This window comes from Triticum aestivum, chromosome 5A, assembly GCF_018294505.1.
Source record: "Triticum aestivum cultivar Chinese Spring chromosome 5A, IWGSC CS RefSeq v2.1, whole genome shotgun sequence".
Lineage (NCBI taxonomy): Eukaryota > Viridiplantae > Streptophyta > Magnoliopsida > Poales > Poaceae > Triticum > Triticum aestivum.
Window position 1 is genome coordinate 529283981 of NC_057806.1, and position 8059 is coordinate 529292039.

The window sequence follows — 8059 nt, forward strand, 5'->3', positions numbered from 1 at the left end:
TTTCCCAATTTTCTTCTAGATGTGCAAACGTTCACTCGGTCTTATTGAAACTCGGTTCTAATGCTATTGGCTGGCTCATAATTGTGTTATTTCCTATAACCTTTCCCTGCCTAACATACTTCATGCAAGTATGGTATTAGGACACAAGGGTGTCAAACTGCACATGTTTTGTGCTGATGGATATAAGATCTTAGCTCTTTTTGGTGCAATTATTCTCTTGAAGTTGTGTACATTAATATTTTTACTATGGCCTTTATCATCAGAGCCATATTCTGTATGCCCTAATTTATGAAAGCATTCATTCATTTTGTTTTGAGTGATTCACATCAGTACTTTCTTTTATCAATTGAGTGTTCTTTTAATACGATTCTTCTAAGACATCAATGTCAACCTTTCTGTGCTGATATGTGTCACTCCGATAATTTTCACACTACATGTTTTCATTTGTGTATCCTTCTATATCAGTGTTAAGTTCCGCCGCAACGCGCGGGATATCCTCTAGTTTCTAATATAAAAACAGTACATGATGCCCACCCAACAGTATCACTCAATGCGCGCTGCCTCCCGGACGCCATCGCTGGTACAGACATTGGGACAAACGGAGCCGCCCGTGGTACTCTAGCTGCCCCCACCACCTCCATCGACACCTTACGTCCCATGATTAACGATTTTTTAATTCAAACTGGTAGATGTCACATACAGATAGACCAAGTACAAGTTTTACGCATGAGCCCCCTAAAATGTATCAGGCGTCTTCTAAAATTTCACAACAGGAGTCCATGGATAGAGGTTTTATTTTTTACACGCACAACCAACACATGGCAAGATTTGTCACCGACACAAGAAAAAAAAGTCGGCAAGACATCACTTGGGCAAATAAAATGCTGGAAAAACGTTGGTTGTCAGGTTAGGTTGTCAGGTTACGAAGGTGCATTTTGCAGCTTGACAGCATCAGGCATTTTGGGGTAATCTCACATAATTAAACATTAGTCCACACGCACGTTGGCTACTACATTGCAATAATAACAACTAATTTAGAGATAGTTCCTCCCAGCGATGAACACACTAAGCGTTCAGCAAAAATACACGGAGGCGCAAACACAAAATACACACAGTTAATTTCTAATTCTAGCCAATTGGTCCATTGACTCGATTTAGCGTCTAGCAGATGAAGCGGATCTGAATGCATACCATGTAGAATGCTTCATTGTCAGCACTCCAAGCCAAGCCTGATGTGAGGACGCCGGAGCTCGGCCAACTGATGGATGGAGCAATCTTCTTCCTCCTGCCACCACTGCTGCACCACTCTCCTCTCCCAACCATCCGCAGAAAACTTCCTTTATACATTTTGTCTTCCTGACATTAAGCCTACTTTTTCCATAATATCTAATGGTGAAACCATGCTTCCATGAATAAAGATTGTAAAAACCATAGGTTTCTTACATAGGGTCTAGTGTTAGCCCAATAGCACCGTGCTCACCCAACTAATCTGTATACCCCTAAATCATTTGCTCCAGTGCACAAATTCTTCCCAGACATAGTGTCCGGTCCTGTAATTTCAGCGGAGCGGAGAGTGTCGAGCCTGCTGGGACAGGGTGTCCTGTAATTTCAGCGGAGCGGAGAGTGTGCCGAGCCCGCTGGGACAGGGTGTCCTGTAATTTCAGTGCAGCGGAGAGTTAGCATACTCCATAAAATGTACTGTATAAACTTAATCAAGCTCTGCAATGACATGACGAAATCGTGTGTTTCTAATCTACGTCATATTTTACTCTGAAAATTTAGTCGGCAATTAGCATACATGTTCACACACTGTCCATGACCTACAATCTAATTTTAAATGATCAATATTCTGACTCTGTTGGATCGATGACCTCTTACTCTAACTCTGAAAATTCCATGAGCAGTGACACACTTCGTCAGACATCGTGTGTAAACTAAGGAATCTTCAGTCAATGGTTCTACTGCTTCATGCCCGATGGATGACTCTTTACTGAAACATTGAAAACTATGTGTGCACTTGCCATAGATGTGTTTACCACGAAAAACAAGCAAAATGGCATGTCTTACCTGATACCAAAACCATGCTCCCACGAATAAAGGTTGCAAAAATCATATGCTTCACCCAAGGAGTTGAATGTTAAGCCAATAGCAGGCTCAACTACATGGTCTCCCAATTTATCTGCATGCCCTCGAATTGTCTCCTCCAGCGCGTCTAATCTTTCTGGGCATGGGGCTCTATCCATTGGCTGATTCCCGACTCTTACTCTGCAACAACATGAAGCAAAATTCTTATATATGAAATACCAATCATTTTTTGTACATCTGTCTAGTTTTTTTGGTAACAAGAAACTAATTCAGGGGAAATGCAAGATCTAACACATGGCAGTACAACTACAACACTCATATCCATCACAATATTTCCAGTTCTATTTACTTTCTCATAGTCCACGCAACCAAAACAAAAAAGCTGGGCTACTCTGACAATGCCTCAGGGGATCATATGAAACTACAATGACCAAGACATCATCGCAACTCTGGTTTTGCTACACACCATTTACCTCTTATAAGTAAATGCCTATTACCTCTAAGTCCACCCAGGGGCTTGCGGATCCACCTTGCAAGTAGTAGATTGAGCAGACCCTCCATCACCACTTTCAGTTCGATCTTAAATCACAGCCTCTTGGTGTTCATCAATATGTGCTTTGGTCGTCGGCTTGGTCAATTGCATCTGCGTTGTCACCCTCGCTCTTACTGAAACCGGACATGGCGGCACCACCGGTAGCTACAGTCCTCTCCTTGCTGCACACAACACCACGTACGAACTGCCCAGATGAGTCATGCGCAAATCCGGCGACAACAGCCCCACAAGATCCATTGGCGGATTCCTCTTCGCCACCAATCAAATCCATTAGGGCCACCGCGCTAGCCGCCTCATCCAGGAAGATGGGCAACCTGCACGCGTTGAACTAAAGCTCTAAGATCTCTCTGATGCTGGATAGTAAATGGAAGAAGATTTCTTTTCCAAGAAGGGGATTTCTGACCTGTCTACCGGAGAGATGGGAAATCCATCGCCATGTCTGCGCCGCTGGAAATCGGACACCCGCGCTGTCAACGCTCGTCCTCGAGCACACCGCTGAAACACCCTCCGGGAGCTAAAACGCCTCTCCCTGTTGTTTTATGATCACTACTTGTGAAAGAAGATCATACTCTGTTTCTTCAAACCAATTCCAATAATAATCAATAGACATGTATTTCTCTAGGAAGAAAAGCAATACACATGAGTGCCTCAAGATCAAGGGCCAACTGTTCTGGAAAATATCATAGCATATATCATATTTTTTATAAATCTGTACTAAAAAGGGATGCACGTACACTTATATTGGCTTGATCACCTATAAAATCAGATCTTACTACTGGACATTGGTACTCTCAGATGCTTCCCATTAAACATCATGCAATTTATGAATTACCACTGCCCTAGGCACTCCATAGTCCAGCTATCTTGCTTGTGACGATCTTATATGTGCTCAGCATATCATCCTAATATACAGCTACAGGACCGCGAAGTAAAAGCAGAGAGAAAGATTATAGGGAAGAAAGGGTGAACAAAAATTAGCTAGTGCGCGCGGGCTAGCAGCTCATATGATGAGGAAAGGCACTACATGGAGAAGGTTTCGGCAACAACTTCAAATAATGCGGAATAGAAGGCAATCACATTTGAAATGATAGGAGACAAATTGTATCAAGTTATTTGAGTGATAGAGGCTATAATACTACTTCGAGGGGCTGGTATTGGCAATGTGAGATGGCACAATGAGATTCTGTTTATACCAGAAAAAAAGGATCGACAGAGGTGTGGGGAGGCATGCATTCGACCACTCGCCATGCAGTTATAAGTTGTTGAAGCTTAGTTGATTGTTACCATCATCATACTGTAAAATGACTTATGCGTCAACCTGCATACTTATGCATGTCTATCTAGCAGTGTATAATTGGTATAAGCACACGACGATTAGTTATGCTAAAAAACAGCACATTTTAGAACTGATAAGGTTTGCTTTTCTCAAGCTATTCATCATCTAATATGCAGGTAATCCAGCAATACTATCAAACTTAAAAGGCCAACAATAATAAATAGCTAAGCTGCTTACTGCTCACGGCTTCATGCATATATTCTCCATGGCTGCCACGGTGTCATTGCACCTGAATCAAAAACAGCAACTTCACATGAGTCACCAATGGCATCGTTGAATACATCATATGTAAGTCAAAAGTATGCACCATGCATGAGCAGAAAAATTATGCATAGACAAATGGAAGGTGCATATCCTATACTTAAGTTGTACCAAAATACCGAATAATGCAGGTGCCCCCTGAATCAGTAAGAGTAAGCCTTCATGAACTTCAAGACGTAACAAATATCCCTATGCTCACACTACCAAAAGTTTCCTTTTAGGACCTTCTGCTACAGGTACGCCCCCAATTTTATTATCCTTCATGAACTTAAATCTTCTAAGATTAGATCATCACTGTTAACCGTAATAACCTGAAGAAAACACGTTTGTACATATATTAATAAGGAGCAACACAAATCCAAATATCCATTTGCTCCTCCTTCACGAACTCAGATCCAATATCGTCTGCTCCTACCACAAGGAAACGTCATTCGGACTTAAGAAGTATAGAACTACTTATGGGAGGGAGAAGATCAGAGAAAGAAAGAGATGCACATATAAGTTGCGTTCATCGCACAATAAAGATGTGGATCTCTTGGTGCCTGTGATACATACCATGAAAAAGGCATGGTCATCGCCATCGGTTGGAGGCACAAAGATCGCCACCAGCGGACGGGGCTGGCCGCGAGGCAGTTTGGCGGTGGCCGTGCGTGACAGGAGTTTCCTGGCCTTCCGGTGCTTCTCGTCCTCGTCCTCGTAGTCGACGTTGTCCTCCTCGTCCTCGAACTCGAAGGTGCAGCCCCTTCCCGCCGCCCCGACGGTCGCGAGCCCTCCAGCTTGTCGTCCTCCTCCTCCCCACGGACACCCACCGCCACTCAATGGAGGGCGCCTTCCGCATGTCGGCCACCGCCGACGACTCAGTTGCCATTCCCAGGCCGTGGCTTCAATCAGATCGAGAGATGAGAGGACGGGGCAGGGCTAGGGAAATCCTCCCGCCCGTGCACCAGTAGTCTCATGTGAAGCAGAAGAGGAACAACGGCGAGCGGCACGGCGGCGGCCTGCGGCAAAGGGCAGCTCAGACGGCGGCTCCAGCGGCGTGGGGGAGAGGGGGGGCGAAGGGCGGATCCAGCGCGGTAGGGGGCGGCTCCAACGGGGTGCGGCGAAGGGCGGATCCAGCGGGGGGCGGCTCCAGTAGGAGGGGGTGGTGGGGCGAAGGGCGGCGAACAGGTGCGGGAGGAACGGGGCGGGAGGACGTGGGGGTCTGCCGGGGAGGATGTGGGGGAAGAGGTGGGCGGTGGCCAAACTGCCCGAGGACGTGGTCGCGGGAGGACTCGGAATATTTTTTTGGACGGCACGTGTTTGTAAGGATGGTAATTCAATGGCATGGTGGGTAATTAAAGCATAAAACGTGTTTGCTGTTTTGAAAGGATGTAGACCATCTCTACTATTAAAGGGGATCGAACGTCGTGATGGTTCGACCTCATTCGATCCCGAGGTACGATCCCTCTATCCCGCGCGACTCACCCAGCCTCCAATCTCCACTCAGAATTAAAAACGAAAAAAGAAAATCGGAAAGAAAAAATATAACTACTTCCCACGATCACACGTTCCATGCCCTCGTCTCCCGATCACATCCTCTCCCTGGAAAAATCGTCGTGCACGCCATCTTCGCCATCCCAGATCCCGATCCGCCGCCAGAGCTTTGCGTGGCCACTCGCCGCTGCAGATCTCGATCAGCCGCCAGGAGCCTTGCGTGGCCAACCCATGCCTCCCACCATCGTTGCCCTCCTCGTTCACATCGTGGTTGTGCTGGCTGCGGTCCTGGTTGTACACGACGCCGCGCCACCCCGACTCTCTTTTGCTCGATGACCCTCCATCCGACGCTCTTCTCCCGCTCCTAACGCCACCGTCGTCTTCATTGTGGTGGCGCCGCCCTTCTAGAGCAGTTAAACAGTAGAGCAAGCGGGTGTGCAGGCACGAGCTGGAGGCTACACTGCTGTGCGTGCGAGCAGGAGGCACGCGAGGCTCGTGTAGGCGGGTGGCTATGGAGAACGGCCCATTCAATTGCCGCCCTCTGCTGTCGACCTTCTCATCTTCAAGCCCCACCCCTACCACCGTCGTACTCCCTGCAGGCAGCTCGGCCCCGATCTCCTCCGCAAGGTCGCTCTGAGCGTGACATCTATCTCCCTCCCAATTCCTTTGTTGTGTTCTTTACTTTTCAGATAATGTCCAGAAATGTAACAGGCGGAGAGTGTAATGTTGTGCCAAAACTTTCAGTTACTGTGCAGAATTTCTGAGCTATTGTCTAATAGTTTGTATATAATTTGCTATTCTGGACGTGCACTAATTGTGAATTGTGCAGATCCCCTCACCCACTTAAATCCTTTCTCTGACGAATTGTATTGGTTATGCTGAATCATCCTGTTACAAGGGCATAACCAAGTGGGTAAGATCAAGCACGAACAACTTTTGTGCTCTACGAGGTTTGCAAATTGAACCCCGATATTGTGGCTTATCCAATAGCGCGAGTGGTTTTTCGCTATGTAGATTAAAACTTAAACTTGTTCAAGTGTGAATTAATGTAATTATCTCAATTTTATTATTCCAAATCTGTAGATGCACACGAGTTGATATTACAATTCCATAACACAAGAGGTATTGTGTTAATTTACTATTTACTAATCTGTTTAGAGTTTTAGATTTAGCCCCTTGTATCGAGAAACCTTGTTTTTTTTCTGACAATGATGTTTGCAGCTGAGATTTCAGACAATACGAACAATATGCTTCAGTACTGGAACCAACAGAAGTCTCTTTGGGGGACTCGTGTGGCTTGAAACTCGGTTGAAACGCCAAATTTGGGCCCTTACATAGGTAAAGTGATATGCTGCGATGTTTAGGAAATGTGCATGTTGATTATATGAGGTTTTGCGATTATGGTCTTATAGGCTATAGGCCATGGATTTTTCATTCTCCTTGCATGTCAAGGATAAGACAATGGTCTTGGTTATATAAAAATAAAATATAGGTGAAGCTTCAAAAAACTGGAGCATACACATACATTTAGAAGTTGTGCTCAAAGACTTTGCTTTATCTAGAGGAATGTACAGTCTATACTTGCACAATATTTTCTTCCATTTTCCTTTACTGAATTACAATTCACATAAAAGTAAACTATTAAGAAACTATTCCCACTTTACTGTAGATTTTCAAAAGTTGGTATATGCTTTTAGAAATTTACATATGTTCTTACTGGCTAATTAGAGTGCATCATATGTAATTTTCAGTAGATATTCCCACCTTACTGTAGATTTTCAAAAGTTGGTATATGCTTTTAGAAATTTACATATGTTCTTACTGGCTAATTAGAGTGCATCAGATGTAATTTTTCAGTAGATATCACAATTTTTAAAGAATGGTGGGGCGCATGACTACAACAGGCAGGATATCTTGTAGGGCACACATCAACATTTCAGGGACACCAAGGTCGTGCCGGTCGAGTCGGACATTGACATGATGTTCTTGCCCTACTACACTCCATTCAGAAGCATGGCTGCAATTGTAGGTGGATACAACGAGGTTAGTATGGCTACAAAGATGCACTAGAGAAATGGTCAGGTAAGCTCGCGGGGTTGAGCGTGGGAAGGCTGCCGGGGAACGGCTATGGTTGGTTTCGATTACAGGTTCAGCGCATGAGGAGCATGGTAAAATTCCTCCCTTCTTTTGAAAATTCTAGGAGACAGGTCCTCTCTTTTCAGGTTTTTGAAAGTGTCAATGCTCCTGCTTGTGTTAACAGATTGTTTTCTTGGAGGGGAAAGCAACTCTGTTTGAAATGAACTTGTAAGTTGTGGAGTTTCAGTGCAATTTTCTTATTTTGTTTTATTGCT

General features: G+C 44.9%; 1 long non-coding RNA gene across 5 annotated transcripts; it reads right to left on the reverse strand.

The window, feature by feature from the left end:
- Positions 1–911: 911 nt before the first annotated feature.
- On the reverse strand, positions 912–5439 carry LOC123104520 (uncharacterized). 5 transcript variants are annotated; one of them, XR_006450392.1, is made up of 6 exons: positions 4791–5439; positions 4547–4640; positions 3042–4203; positions 2583–2952; positions 2068–2265; positions 912–1652 (listed from the first exon to the last, which is right to left on the reverse strand). It is a non-coding gene; the product is annotated as an uncharacterized lncRNA (long non-coding RNA). The 5 variants fall into 5 exon arrangements; XR_006450391.1 differs by having other exon boundaries at positions 4547–4646; XR_006450393.1 differs by lacking the exon at positions 4547–4640 and having other exon boundaries at positions 914–1652; positions 3042–3167; positions 3832–4203.
- Positions 5440–8059: the final 2620 nt, after the last annotated feature.